Source organism: Anabrus simplex, chromosome 2 (assembly GCF_040414725.1).
Source record: "Anabrus simplex isolate iqAnaSimp1 chromosome 2, ASM4041472v1, whole genome shotgun sequence".
Lineage (NCBI taxonomy): Eukaryota > Metazoa > Arthropoda > Insecta > Orthoptera > Tettigoniidae > Anabrus > Anabrus simplex.
This window is the reverse complement of record NC_090266.1, coordinates 79,134,701-79,150,452: the sequence shown is the minus strand read 5'-3', so window position 1 is coordinate 79,150,452 and position 15,752 is coordinate 79,134,701. Positions and strand designations below refer to the sequence as shown.

The 15,752-nt window shown below is 42.2% G+C and overlaps 1 protein-coding gene across 7 annotated transcripts in view; it reads right to left on the bottom strand.

The window, feature by feature from the left end:
• The window catches only part of Snap25 (Synaptosomal-associated protein 25kDa), a 475,798-nt gene that overhangs the window by 279,625 nt on the left and 180,421 nt on the right, over nt 1–15,752 (bottom strand). Inside the window, exon 1 of one of the 7 annotated variants that reach the window (XM_067140194.2) lies at nt 5,441–5,535. The exons of 5 other annotated variants lie outside the window; for them this stretch is intronic. The gene's annotated coding sequence lies outside the window, so the exon portion shown is untranslated. Of the gene's footprint in view, nt 1–5,440; nt 5,536–15,752 lie in introns of those variants that run through there. One more of the 7 variants, XM_067140195.2, reaches the window with a different exon arrangement.

Below are 15,752 nucleotides of genomic sequence, written 5' to 3'. Positions count from 1 at the left end.
TACACAGCCCCGCCCCCAAGTATTAACACTGGAGCGATGGCGAAGATTAGCATTACTAAACTCTTGCGGAAGTCAAGAAGGTGACTTCATTAAATGATAATCTTTTACCATTTGTTTTACGTCGCACCGACACAGACAGGTCTTATGGCAACGATTGGATAGGAAAGTCATAGGAGTGGGAAGGAAACGGCCGTGGCATTAAGGTACAGTCCCAGCATTTGCCTGGGGTGAAAATGGAAAACTACGGAAAACCAGCTTCAGGGCTGCCGACAGCGGGGTTCGAACCCAGTATCTCCAGGATGCAAGTTTACAGCTGCGCGCCGCTAACCGCACGACCAACACACCCGGTATGATAAATATTATCAGTCTCACAGGTTCAGCTGCGGGCCTGAAAATGCAGATAACTCGATAACCCCGGCTGCACGTGCTGAGACCACAATTCGACTAGCATCGCACCTACCTTGCGTAACTCTAAGGAATCTGTATATCAGACAAAATCGCTAAGCACTTTCAACCAAAATAACTGGTTTTTATAATTGTTCGGATCTTCAGTCTGCCGAAACACATGACTGTTCCTTTTGAATGTATAATACAGTTACTATATGTTTTTCTTTTTCAGGTAGTTTATTAGTTAGTTTCGGTAGACTGAAGAATCGTAACTGAAAAGAGATGAGGTGGAGGAATTTCATTTCTATGTTGTCGCTTCACTGGAGCCAGGATATTGCAGTTTTCGATGTCGAACAGTTTTACCGTTTACGGGTGTCGTTCACGCTCTCCTTGCGTGAGCTATAGCAGTTATTTAATATTAACCCGCCAGTGAACGGGTCACTATATGTCACGTGAGTGCACGCCCTAACAGACCCATTCTGAAATACGTTCTTAATGAAACTCCACAGCCTGTTCCCAGTCATTCGACAGCGTCAGGGATGGAATGAATGAAGCGGCGAGGATAGGAATAGTGCCTGTCGCACTCCTCTGGGGCAATGATTAATGACTGACAGATGAAATGGATGATGACAGGGAAAACCGGAGTACCCGGAGAAAAACCTGTCCCGTCTCCGCTTTGCCCAGCATAAATCTCACATGGAGTGACCGGGATTTGAATCACGGAACCCAGCGGTGAGAGGTCGGCGCGCAGACGCCTGAGCCACGGAGGCCCTGTTCTTAATACTTATTTAAAATAACTTGTTTCTCGTCAATCTCACTCTGCTATAAATGCAGCATTATCATCGAATTATCACAAAATCAATCAATTTAATCATAATGATACTATTTTACTGTGCATTTTTTTTTGTTGGCACTGAATTTTTACACAAATATTTAACGCAAAACTCAGAATGTTTATACACAGAATGTTTGAAAACTGGTCAATCTAATCCTATCAAGTTCAGTCCAACGGAACATTTACACGTCATATCAAGGGCATTGTGCAGACCACTACTACCAAAACGTTTTCATTCCTCCCCTGAAGGGGGAGGCGGGACTCTTAGACGGTAACGCCGTCTCTCAGGCCGGGAGATTTGTTACGGTGAAGGAGATGCTCGGTGGTGAGGGGGGGGGGGGTTGGCGGCCGTTGCCTATACCAGGAAGTTTCCTAGCATTCGCCTTAGTGCAGGACAATAGAAAACCACGGAAACCATTCTCAGGACGGCGGACGGTTAGGGCCAGCCGTGAGGTCCAGCCCTCTCCCGCCTCACGAATGCAGAAGCGTAGAGCCACGGCACGCCCCCCCCCCCCCCCGCTGCTCGGTTGGCCGGTAAGAGTGCAGAGCTGTTGGACCACGGACCTGCCGTGGCCACTGACGGGCCGAGACCCACTCTGCATCCACCGACCATTTTGTGTAGAAATACCGCGTGCTCCAAATGCAGGTAATTTTTGCAATGGCAGCACGAGTAGCAGATGTCTGTGTCTTTGCAGTACGCACACCACACACTTTTATTGACAATATCTTCATGCTGTTCTTCCTTCGCCCCAGTTTCTCTGTAAGAACTAAAATAAAATGCTATTTATAAACGCATTTTGAAAATATAGACAGAATACCATGAAGAGAAAACTTACATGATTGCACGGGTTGAGTATGACCGGTCCACAGAGCAATAAAATATTCCAGATCACAAACAAAAGCGAACACACCGTCACAAGTCTATCGCGTTACTAAACACATGTTTATACAGGAAGGTAGCGGAAACCACAAGAAACCAACTACATCCATCTCTGAGAAAAGCAAGGAAATAGACGCACATGGGTCTCGCATACCCAGCCCGTGCACTGGCGGTTTAAGGTGGACGTTGTAGGGTTTACGGCTATTGAGCACGTTGTCCCTACACAACGTACCGGTACTTCATAAAAGATTTCGAATCTCCCGTAGGTTTTGTGGTCGGCACTCCCGCGTATTTAAGATGGGAAAGTCTGTCACAGGCCTGTGAGGATGTGATGTTTGTACCAGTGCTAGGATTAGAAAGAACGAGGCCGTGAACTTTACCCGAGACTCGGTGAATCCTATACCAGTTCAAGTCAGGCTTAAATCAGTGGCACAGTTGGCGACCGAAATCAGACCAACAGGGAGAATAGTTACTATACTAACTGTGGACAATATTTTGGTCGAGCATAAATGACTGCTATTAATGTGGCCATTTTCATGGAAACTAAAAAACCAAAACCCATAACACTACAGTCCTAATGGGCCTTGGCCTACCAAGCGAGCCCTGATTAGTCGAAGACATGCCAATTATGAGAACGCATGATCAGCGCAACGAATCTTGGCTTTTGTACCGGGGCCCCGTAGGCTGAGGGGACTCGAACCAGCCCTCAGCAAATTTGTCTAGTGCTCAGTGTGGTTATCAGCTCGTGTCTTGTCTCGGCGTGATCCGATTAAAACTAAATCTGATACGACTGGTACCCACTGAGTGAGCCAAGTTAGACGCCGGTCCTCGAAAGAGTTTGACCGTTTCCAGTGCTTCACAGCACCCCTGACCCCACCCAACCACAGCTCCTAACCCTGTGTCGGGATAATCCTGGTGGATCGAGTAGCCAGGACCCCGGCACTTTCATTATCCATCATGAGGACTGACTCAAGTTTCGGCTACAGCAACTGGTCCTGGAAATCCCCACCAGTCCCAGACCAGAAGCCCCCCATCACAGAAGAAGACTATGAAACCCCATTCTACTACGTCCGCTTCGACTCGCCATTCCCCACCTCAGAAAAATGCGACGTCCTAATTCTACCACTCCATACACCCAGCCCAGTCCCTCTCACAAGGAAAACCGTCCTACAGTCAATCAAACCCATCCTAGACGATCTTACCGCAGTCGCCGAAGAAACTCTCAATAACCTACTCCTAATCACTCCTATCAAGAACAAATTCACCTCTATCATCATGGAAACTATCCAGAATACAGGACTCCCGCAACCCATCATGATCAATTCCCTCCACTGCACATCCAACCCAAATTTCACCCCCGCATCTTATCCAGAAACACCTGACGCCAGCACCCTAACCGACCCCAAACCACCAACCCGCTCCAGAACCATCCAAACAGTTAAACAGAAACCGATCCAGAAAACCAAGACCAAAATGATCCAAACTAAACCACTAGAAACCCCTTCCCACCCACCCCCGCCCTTTCGCCACCTACGCCTGTCAAGCCTACAACAGTCCAAACCGACCCAGAACCATCACAACCGCCACCACCCACCCAAACCGCAGAAGTTCAAACCAACCCACAGCCATCTCTTACAGACACCCACACACAAAGAGCAGACGTAAGAAACCTGCTCACACAGCACCACCTCACTACCGAACCCAGACTCCCTCACACTCATCCCTCATCACACAGTGCTTTAATTGCGTAGAATTGAACCACATAGCAAGTTCTTGCTCTAAATCCACCGGACCGCCACACAGATTGCAAGGTACCACAGGACCAGGCGAGGTGTGCCAACTGCCAAGGCAGTCATGCCGCCTCGTTTCCTGGCTGCGCATTCATTAAGAGAGCAATAAAAGCACACTACAGACAATCCCGACACTTACATCCAACCACACAACCACCCCCGTTACTCAGCCTATCGATCCCACCACACCCGCAATCGGACCCGAGACCTATCACCCCCCCCCCCAAATCCCGCCTATCACAGACGCAACCAGCCTGCTCCAGCTATTACTACTCAACCGAATCTCGACCCAAACCAGACCTCAACCATTAGCGCCCACCCCCGTAACACCATGACACCCCAAGAAAAAGCAACCCCAGCCAAGCCAAGCTTAAAACCCATGAAAGTTCTCGCTTCCATCCAGAAACAGCCTTCTAGCCTTACTTCCTTCCAAAATAGCCTATAGTCATACATCATCTTAATGTCCACCTCAACACAGTCAATAATCCACTAATGATTCCACACAATCACATAACACAGTAATCATAACCACCGAAATCGAAGCACTGGAAACCGACAGGACGCCCAGGCGGGATGCACACAAATGCTGCGAATCCACATGCTGTTCTTTTTCTAAATTTAAAACCTGTCACTGACATCGACACACCCGAATATATGATCTAAATACATATATTCCGGTAAACAATCCAGCGACAGGGCCCGATATAGTTAAACAACATCGAGCGTGGTCAGAGTTTGGATGGGTCACCAACCAGGCTTGGCCCTTGTCGCTGGTTAAAAATAATTTTAGAAATGACTCATATTACTCCTAATACAGCCATGGCCCCACAACGCGTAGGTTACACTTAACCCTATTTCCACTTTACCGCAAATCACGATACAGATAATTAACTTCAAAATATTTATTATTTTCAACAACTATAACATTATTCTTATACTTATTTTCCTGAACAGGCCAGCAGAGGAGCGCAATTAAGCGCGCCGGTACTGGTATCAAATAAGACCCCCCCCCCCGTGGGACCACTAACTGAACTATATGGGATGACGCATGATCAGCGCAACGAATCTTGGCTTTTCTACCGGGGCCCCGTAGGCTGAGTGGACTTGAACCAGCCCTCAGTTCCAGGTAAAAAAAATTCTGGCCTGATCGGGAATTTTTATTATCAGATTTACACTCACTCCGCGGGACCGGTGAAAACTGCAATAACGGAACGTAGTCTTGCTTCAAATATACTGCGTGAAGAAGATAGAAGTTTTGCCATTCAGTAAGGCTCAGGTGCAGTGCACGTGGAAAGTGACTATTAGGCATTTATAACTTTCAAGTGTCAGGATTATTAGTGATTGTTAGCCTACGTCGGCACTGAGACACTAAGAGAGCACAACACGCAAGGTCTCCTACATCCTTGATGACACACCATGAAACAGCAACCAACTTTGAACTGTTGCCTCAGGGTCATTTTCAACTTGAACTTGATGTGCATAATGTAACTCCTTACTATCACGAAATTCATCGGCCATAACCTGATAAAAGACGCAAATATCTCATACCTGTATTAATACATCATTTCCTCTACATGTCACGTCTCTCCTCTTTCCACAACGCTGGCACTAACCTTGCTATTCCTCTTCACCATTCATCTACGTATAACAATGACATTCTTTCACCAGTTCCAGACTTTGGAATACCTCACCAGTCAGTGTCAGGGACAGTGATTTATTACGTAAATCTTGCGAGATTACGTTTTGACGTGCGCACTGCACAGCTGAGTGTGTGAATGACAAAGGTCTGCGAGTGTTTTCCTTGGATATGTAGACGTAGTTGATAGTTATGTGGTATGCATGTGTGTGTAGGTGTTTGAGCAATGTTATTTGATATTCATATTGTTTAATGGACAGTATTATATCGAAATGCTTTTATATATATGAGCGAGAGTTTAACGCATTCTGTTACATTATAAGGTAATGTACCGTATCTGTACATAATAACTGTAACAGTTGTATAATGTGGTTAAATGTAAGAGAAGGCCACGCACAAATTACGTGACAGGGCGTTATAGCGTGTGATTCAATGTTTTCATCGTCGGCCCTATAGACCTATCAATCGTAATAAGGAAAACACTCTTGTTTTAAGAAAACTGATCACAAGCACTCCATTTGTACAAACAATTTCCATAATTCTAGACAGTATTACGTTAATTTTTAAATACTTCTTAATATAAAAGGCAAAACATTGCGTTCAATATAAAGTTCTGAAGGGAGCACAGTGAACCAAGGAAATACTAATGCAACGGTCTTTTACTGTCGATGAATAACATTTGTGCAGGAAGTGCGTAGTTTCCAGACCAATTTGTCAGCGTGTTCTTAGCAATCAGAAACAGACAGTGCTGCAGGAGGATAAAAGCCGACTGTACAAAGGATTTTTAATTCAGTAAATGCAGAAAACGACACTGCATTAAGTGAGAATTCACTCAGTCTCGTGAGACAAATTAATGAGTTGTTATGCGAGGCAGTGGACCCGGTCATGAAAGCCTAGCCATACGATCGAGGATGTTGCCACGCTGACGACATGAAACTTCAATATCTGCGAGCCATCTGACTGCTCAGCAGTCGTCTTAGCGAGTAAGGTTTTTAATGAGCTGTAGGCCTATGTGCCAAGAGTTTGAGATCATTTTCCATTTTCCAGTTATGACCGGCTGAAAATGAGAAGGCGACATTTGTAATAATGAAATACAAGGCAAGTTAGGATATAACAAATAAGACCATGCCGAGCGACCAGGTCAGCTAAAGTTGGTACGGCCAGCAACGAAAATGCACAAGGGGAATCCACCTTTGAAGTCCAGAAAGTTAAATCGCACTCAAAGATGGGCCGAAGATGTTATAGCCTATTCATCAGTGAAAACCTGCGTGTTGACAGCGCTCATCTTGTGTTTGTTTTCAAAGCATTTCAGGAAAATGCGTCCAAAATCTTAAGCCCAAATAATTATAGCCCAGATTCAGTTTATATGCAGTCAAGTTCAAGAATTCCATAGCTAAAGAAGTCCCAAGTTGAATGATGACAGGCAGTGCCGAATCCACACATTCTCTACATACTTAACTCAGAGTGTCTAATTCCGATTCTTCACCCATCCTTCATTAATGAGTTAATGACACTTGGTTCGTATTTCAGTTCAATACGTACTTCGCCTATTTCATTGTAGAAAGTGCAGTCCTTCCCTTCTTTTGCTTGCAAACGGCAGCAACAGCTACGAGCATAAGACAGCTCGGCAAATTTCCGCTAACACCTACGAACAAAACCTTGGGATTGTTTTAATGACGTCGTGCCAGTCTTCGAATTCCTTCTAAACTCGCGACTTAAGTTTGCATATGCAAGTCATCAAGCAAAACGTAGCATAGTGTTTGTGGTGTCCTTAATGATACTATTACCAAGAGAAGCATTAAAATAATTGTTTACAATATTGTTCATGAAATTGTGCGCAAACATGCAGGGAGAACTTACGAAAAACGAAAATCCACAGCCTGTTTCCAGTCATTCGACCGGGTCAGAAATGAATGAAGCCCTCATCTAGCGGCAAGGATGGGTAGGAATTGTGCTGGCTGCCGAAGCCCGTCGCACTCCTCTGGGGCAATGTTTAATGCCTGACAGATGAAATGAAATTATAATGGGGAGCATTGCTGGAATGAAAGATGACAGGGAAAACCGGAGTACCGGGAGAAAAACCTGTCCCGCTTCCGCTTTGTCCGGTACAACTTTCACATGGAGTGGCCGGGATTTGAACCACGGAACCGAGCGGCGAGAAGGCGGCGCGCTGCCGCCTGAACCACGGAGTCTTGGAGAACTTAGCTCTGACAAATTTAACACAAACACGGAGTTACTAAAAGTATTAAAATAAGGTAATCACTATGCTAATTATATTTTCAGTTTTCTCCGACTGTATTTTTCCGCACTATAATGGGTCTCCTTATAGTTTGATTTTACTATACCTTACGGCGATGTATTTGAAGATTAATCGATGCAAAAGAACACCTGGGCCTTAAGTTTTTCTTCCACACACTGTACAGATAAAACCTAGTTCATGATCTTAATCCCAAATGGCGTTGTTCGAAAGTCCTGCCTTGAAATTTCCTATTTATAATAAAGTATGTGCACACAATGATAACATTAAAAATAAATGATAATTTCGTGCGGCTATTTCTAGCCGAGTGCAGCCCTTGTAAGGCAGACCCTCCGATGAGGGTAAGCGGCATCTGCCATGTGTAGGTAACTGCGTGATATTGTGGTGGAGGATAGTGTTATGTGTGGTGTGTGAGTTGCAGGGATGATGGGGACAGCACAAACACCCAGCCCCCGAGCCACTGGAATTAACCAATGAAGGTTAAAATCCCCGACCCGGCCGGGAATCGAACCCGGGACCCTCTGAACCGAAGGCCAGTACGCTGACCATTCAGCCAACGAGTCGGACAACATTAAAAAAGAAATGCCCTGGAAAACTTATAAAGACAATAGATCAGAACAGTATTTCGTTCCAGATATATCTGAATAGCTTCCTACGCTGCGTACTCGCGTCATAAAGAGCTGTCCCAGTTACTTAGGGTGTATGAGCTTAATCTTGCCAAACGAAATATACTTCTTATTCGAATCTGATATGAATTTGGTACGATAAACTACAGATCGAGGTGGATTAAGATAATCGACTGTCACTGTCTTCTAATCAGGATGGCCGTGGTTCGTATCCCAGACAATGTTCACGAGATTACGTAACCCTACAATGCATAGTGATTCATGTATGTATCGTACGATTTTCTAGCTTGCTGCTTTAACCTGTTACTGTAATTTTACGGTGATGGTACAGCTTCAACTTTACAGCCAATCCAACACATATCCCAGTGATGCCTCACTTTTTTCTTTTACATACTAGTACGTACTATTCTTCGCTTCAGAAGGCCCCAAGTTCGATTCTCAACCAGGTCGAGGATTTTAACAAGGCTATGTATCGTTCATTCCTCTAGATTGGAGACAGTGTTAGCAATAGTCTCGATACACTTCTCTTCATCTACACACAATGTCCCCACACTAAAAACCATCAAAGAAACACGCAACAGTGAATACATTCCTTCGTCACCACAAGACATATCTGTGTCGGTGCGACGTAAAGCCAATAGAAAAAAAATACTCCAGTAAGGGCACCCGGCCGTAAAACTGGGACAAATCCACATCAAGTGCCGAAATCATAGCCTCTGTTATTCTAATTCCACGTAACAGGTGGTCCAGTGACGGTAACGTTGCTCGCTGTCCTTTAGAGATCGATACTTTAATTTGGCTTAGTAGACACGGTCCAGGCTGTAACTAGACGTTCGGGACCACATGTCCTCAGAGACTTGACAGTCAAGAGCAAAGAGAAGCCAGAGGTCACACATTAATACATTTCAATTTGTACCAGTCTACTTCAGGTTTAGATGTAGATGTGACTTCATGAGACACCGCAGCCATTGTTTTATCCTCATCTAGACATTAATAGAAAGAAGAAACTATCAATTTTGCTTAGTTGTTAGCGAACTGTAGCAACTCTTCGACTGACTGAATTTATACATGCCACTGTCCATAAACTAATTATGCTTGCATCTTTGAAATTACAACAACTACATTCCGGAAATGTAGATGCAAAATATTCTAGAATGTATATTTCATTATGTTAAAATAAATTGGTGAAGAAAGCTAAGTCAAAATACCTCACTCTTCATCATACCCAGTACGGCGTACAATAGCGCCACCATACGGTTTTGCGGTTTCAATATAACCACGTAACCTGTGGTGGCGGTATCTGGAGAGCCAATTAGCCTCTAGGCTGAAAACTTAATAGACAAAACAGATTGCCATCTTCAAAAACTTCACCAAGGAGATTCGAATTCTATAATTAAACAATTTATGTTTGACATACAGCAGAGTATTCTGAAAAGTGGTAATAAGATTGTGAAGAATTTTTCATATCCTTTTTCACACCTTACAATGATAGGCCAGACCCTGCGTCCAACCTATTTGGACGAGCCTTCAATGCACCTGTGGGGAGGGGGCACTCAGCAGTGTATACGAGTTTAGGTCAATACGCTTTCGTTTTCGGAAAGAAAAAAAGAGGACAAATGTCATGACGCAGGATCTGCTTCGTACAAAGTGGAGATGACAGAACACTAAAAGGCGAACAAATTTTACTTAAATATGTGAGGTCCGCAACCTAATAATTTCAGAAAAATTGATAAATCCCCGATTCCAATGCAATGCATATATACTTGGAGAGTAACATCACAGTCAACCGGAGTGGTGGCCTAGTGGTCACGGTACTTGTGTGCGAACCTCGAAGATGCGAGTTCGAGTCCCTTCGCGGCTACATTCCTTGTATAAAACAAATATTTGAGGGAACGTGAAGATAAAAATGGGGACAAAAATATTACGCAAACTGCAGTACACTTTATTTTCTACCTGAAATTAATATACGGTCTCACAGTTACTGCTGGCTCTCTCTCCCTCTCCTCCTGAAATGAAATATATATATAAAATAAAGTTCACTGCAGTATGCCCAATATTTTTATTCGCACTTTTATCTTCACGTTCCTGAAATAATAATTTTGTACAAAAAATGTACATATGGCGAGACTCGAACTCACGTTGTCGAGGTTCGTAGACATACACGGTGACCACTCGTCCACCGCTCCGCTTAACTGTGCTGTAGCTCTTCAAGTATATATGCGATGCATTGGAATCGGGGGATTAACCATTTTTTTCGGAAATTATTAGCTTGCAGACCTGACATCTTCAAGTAAAATGTGTTCGCCTTTTAGTGTTGTATCACCTCTACTTGGATCGAAGCGGATCCTGCGTCATGACGTTTGTCCTCAATTTTTCGAAAACGAAATCATATTGACCTAAACAGTGAAACTCGCTGAAATCGGTTGAACGCAGGGTCTGACCTCTCCTTGTAAGATTCACAAATAAGTACCTCCACTTCTTAACTACGTGAACAGAGACTGTATATTGGGTAAATTGTGACTATAGGAAGACATTTACGAACCCCTGAGTTCATCAAATCTACATCATCGGCACTTAACACTACAGCGAGTAAGTTAGTATTACCAACATGTCACACAGGCAAAAGATGCCCTTGATCAAATTTATATTCTAAAGGCTTTTAGTTGTTGTGACGTTCAAATAATATTTTCTCCCTTTTCCTCCTTGGAACTGATTCAATAATGGATCCAAATATATTGCAACTGAAAGTATTACAGTACACATTTGTAATACCTATCTCAATGGTCCTGTGAAACGATTGGCCCTTCTAATGCTAAACCAGAGTCAATATACAACCTTTACGATTTCCAGTCTGTAGACATTAAGGCAAGATTAAGTAACATTAGACCATATTTGAAAACATTTTCTCGTCATATGTTAACTAAGACGAAATTAAGAAGAAAATAGCCTCCACTTTAACAAAACAAAAACTGTATTTGGTACATTATGCTTTCAGAAAGAAAGTAAAACAATTTCTGTTTCGCTTCTTGGGTCAGAAGAGAATATTTCACTTTATAACCTCACAATATATAATTTTGAAGTAATTTAAAATTTTCATTATTATCAATGGCTAGCTTATATACGCCAGATTATTGATATTGACATCACCGAGCTCGATAGCTGCAGCCTCTTTAAGTGCGGCCAGTGTCTAGTATTCGGGAGATAGTGGGTTCGAACCCCACTGTCGGCAGCCCTGAAGATGGTTTTCCATGGTTCCACATTTTCACACTAGGCAAATATTGGGGCTGTACCTTAACGCCACGGCCGCTTCCTTTTCACTCCCAGCCTTTCCCTGTCCCATCGTCGCCATAAGACCTATCTGTGTCGGTGCGTCTGAAAGCAACGTAAAAAATATTGGCACCATCAGTATATTTTCATGATGACTTTTAGTGTTAACCAGTTTTCGAAGAGGTGGAGTAAGTATAAAGCTACTGGTATGTAAAGGAAGATCTACAACATCGATTGCAATGTCCTGAACTGGAAGGGAAGAAATCTTAACCTGTTTTGTGGAAAGTTTTCTCCCCAATAAAACATGAATTCTAGTGGACTCCGAAAGGATCTCAAAGAAAAATCCAGAATAATAATGACACAATATGATTAATATAAAGTCAAATGCTGGAAAATATTCGCATGAGAAAGCAGTGGTTAGAAATCGCTGCCTGTGACTGCTTACTTCTTGTGAAATAACAGATACAGATGATGATGATGATGATGATGATGATGGTGATGATGATAATTACTTGGACCTGAAAATGATGTCATTAGTCAAGAATTGGTTTCATCACCTCATAAGGTTGCTCAGTAGCACAGCATAATTTCACCCTCAAATGATGCAGTCAAGAGAAAAAATTAACGAACAAAACTATCATTTACAGTAGCCTAACGGAAAGCACATGGGTATCAAGAGAGCCAAACACTTTAATGTTCAGTTTTAAGGATAGTTTGCGAGAATCTCTTAGTTTGCAAGACAGAATACGTGAAAACTAAAGCAGAAGTTATATGTGATTCACCAACTGGTTTCATCATAACTTACAATATCGATCTGAAAATTAGTAGAGCATTTACTACTGATGGAGCCTGTGCCACGGTGGGTGGATGTCAGAAGAGGACTCTTCATCACGTCGAGTACGTCGCACCACACGTTAAGTGGGTTCGTCGCGTCATTCATATAGAAGCGTTATCAGCAAAATCAATGCTAGGTAATCAAGAACTGACAATATATAAAGTCGTTAAAAACTGTAAATTTCCTCTCATGACAAATCGTTTCATTACACCAATTACTCAGAACAATGGGTTTCCAGAGACCAGGTTTTCTGACTCCTATTTTAATCCTTTGTGACAAGATTAATATAAACATAACGCAAACAATTATTCTATTATGTGTATGTTTCTCTGCTTCTATAAATCGTATACCTTACAGGCATTTCATCCTCACTGGAATATAATTTAGACGAACAAAGCTATGGTGTTTTACTCCCAAGTGGCTGAAACAAAATCAGGGCCCTTTTACCTCTTCACCCTTGATTCAAATCTCTACGACGGCTTGTGGATCTTGTACAGGACAAACCGCGGACAGATTGCCAAGGTCTGCAATTTCCTTTCTCATTTCAATTATGGCCTAAAATATGTTCTCATTCCAGAAGTGCTGACTTTGGCTTATTCTATATGTTAGGAATTTCTATCACTTGACTGAGCACATCGCTAAGATTAACTCAAATTTAGAAAGTGGGCTTGTTGCTCCTCTAGTTCGTTGATGACACTGTGGCCGTATTTTAGGAATTAGGAGTTGCTTACAGGTGGTCCGAGATTCTCCATTACTTTGGTTTATGGCAACATAACAAACTTCCTTGAGATATTATTCTAGGAGTAAGACATCGACCCAACATTCTTGCTTAAGCTCATAAAGGAGGGTCATAAGATGACAAAACTGAGATTCCCAACGTCTTAAAAATTATAACAGAAGGAAATATCTGGATATTAAAAATTCCATAGATACATACGCATAGGATTTAATAAGAATAAGACAACTTTGTGTAAGCGGGATAACTAATTTTCAATACTGAATCCAGCAGGTTAAGTGCAAAGAGTTGTCCACATCGGCATTCCTCACAGTAAGCAACGTTCGTAGAAGGAAGGTGGTCACAATTTTTAACAAAGTATGCTTCAGTTAGTCCATGGCGAAATCATCCCCCAGTATCATCAGAAGCAAGCCAGGATGATCTCGGGGAATCCACACCTGAAGGAAGGAAATGGCGTCAAATTCGGGAACCTTACATTTAGATACTGTGAGGCACACAGGATTAAAGTTTACGAAAATGTCTCTCGTAAGTCACGTGACATCCGTGGCGAATCTGACACCCAAAGTGGCAAAAAGAGGAAATGCCATTTGGATTGTGAATGCTTACGTATCTTGTTGGAATAAAGTTCTTGATGAACTCGATCTCGAACTCTGATCAAAATTTTGCCACCAAGGAATTAAATGAAAAATCGATTATCAGGTGAAAATCCGGATATGTGTACACGGAAAAAAATCTAAGTGCTCTTGGGTTATGTTTTCTTACTGTTCTGAAATGTCTTGGAAATGGATATAGTGACAAACACAAAAGATGAACAGTCCTAACGTAGACCATATAAAAATGTACCACTGCGATACATGACATTATCTAGTAAAAATAGGAACATTGCAAATGATCCTATGTCATATCAATGTAATTATTTTAGTCTGGTACGAAATATATTTTATCAGTAATTGACGACAACAGCACTATGTTGAACATCAGTGAGCACCTTCAACTATTTCTTGCTTTCAGGAATCCAAATAAATATATTTCAACATGATTAGAATGTTAAAAGTACGAAGGATTAATAATAATAATAATAAAATAAATATAATAATAATATAATATAATAATAAATAATAAATAAATAAATAAATAATAATAATAAATATAAATATAATAATATAATAATAAAAATAAATTATTATTATTATTATTATTATTATTATTATTATTATTATTATTATTATAGTGTGTCCTCTCATTGTCATGTTTAAACACCTTCCAGTCCATTTTCTTCTTTTCTTTTGCTGGCGACTGGTTTCGAATGCATTATCGACATCTCCTCAACAGTCTTGGGTCTGAAAACTGCATATACCTCGAGGCAACGCACTGGAATGTTATTCAGGATGCCATTGCTGATGAAAACGAAGCATCTATCTTTTCCTTGTCCGACTGGCACACACCTTACATTAGTCATCGATGAAACTGCATTTCTGTTTTTCGGTGTCGAAGGAGCGGAGCGTCCCCTTGGTTATCAATCAGAGTTTTTTTCTGGGCAACGCGGCATGCACTTGCAGAAATTTCTCATTGTTATAATCACTAACATTCGTAAGAATTGTTGATCAATAATTATGATCAAATATGCTGTGCAGGTCTCATTAACGAGACTTTGTTCAAGTTCCTTCAAATTATGTTCGAATATCTGCAGTTTTGTTCAGGTTTTCGCCTAATAAATTAAGAGCTTAAAAAAAAGCGGTGTGAGTGAAGACGCAACGCAGCAAAATCTGAATGTCGTCAAACTTCCACTTTTGAAAGAATGGGCAATGATTCTCCGTTAAATGAATTCGGCTGTCCGAAACACGTATGTCGGACGGAAGCGTCCACTGAATGTGATGGATGAGGTAATACCACCCTCACGAAATCATGTGGAACTTCTTGTTGGTGACCAAAGATACATACGGCCTGTTTCTTTAATGGCAGAACACCCTTTCTCTTCGCTAGTAACGGCATAGCTCATTTACACGGCTGAAGTACACATCCGAAGTGATAGTCTTCTGTGAGGAAGTAGCTCAGGCACAGACCATTACCGCTGATTCACGAACAGTACTTTCCAAAGACGTCAATCTTGGCAGGTCTCAGCAAGGTATCGCCCCATTATAGAGAATAGCGTATGTCAAAAAATAGATTTTGCTAATCCACGCTCAAAATTCAATAACTGCATACAGCCTTTACTGCTTTTCCTGATCACGGCAGACTAAACTGAGACTTAACTACAAATCACCTCACCTCTTTTTTCTCTAGTTGTTTTAACGTCGCACTCACACATCGAAGGTTTCCAGTGACGCAAGCATGGGATAGGGCTAGAACTGAAAAGGTAGCGGCCGTGAGCTTAATTAAGGTACAGCCCCAACATTTGCCTGGTGTCAAAAATGGGAAACCATGCAAAACCATCTTCAGGGTTGCCGACAGTGGGGCTCGAACCCACTATCTCCCGATTGCTGGATACTGGCCGCACTTAAGC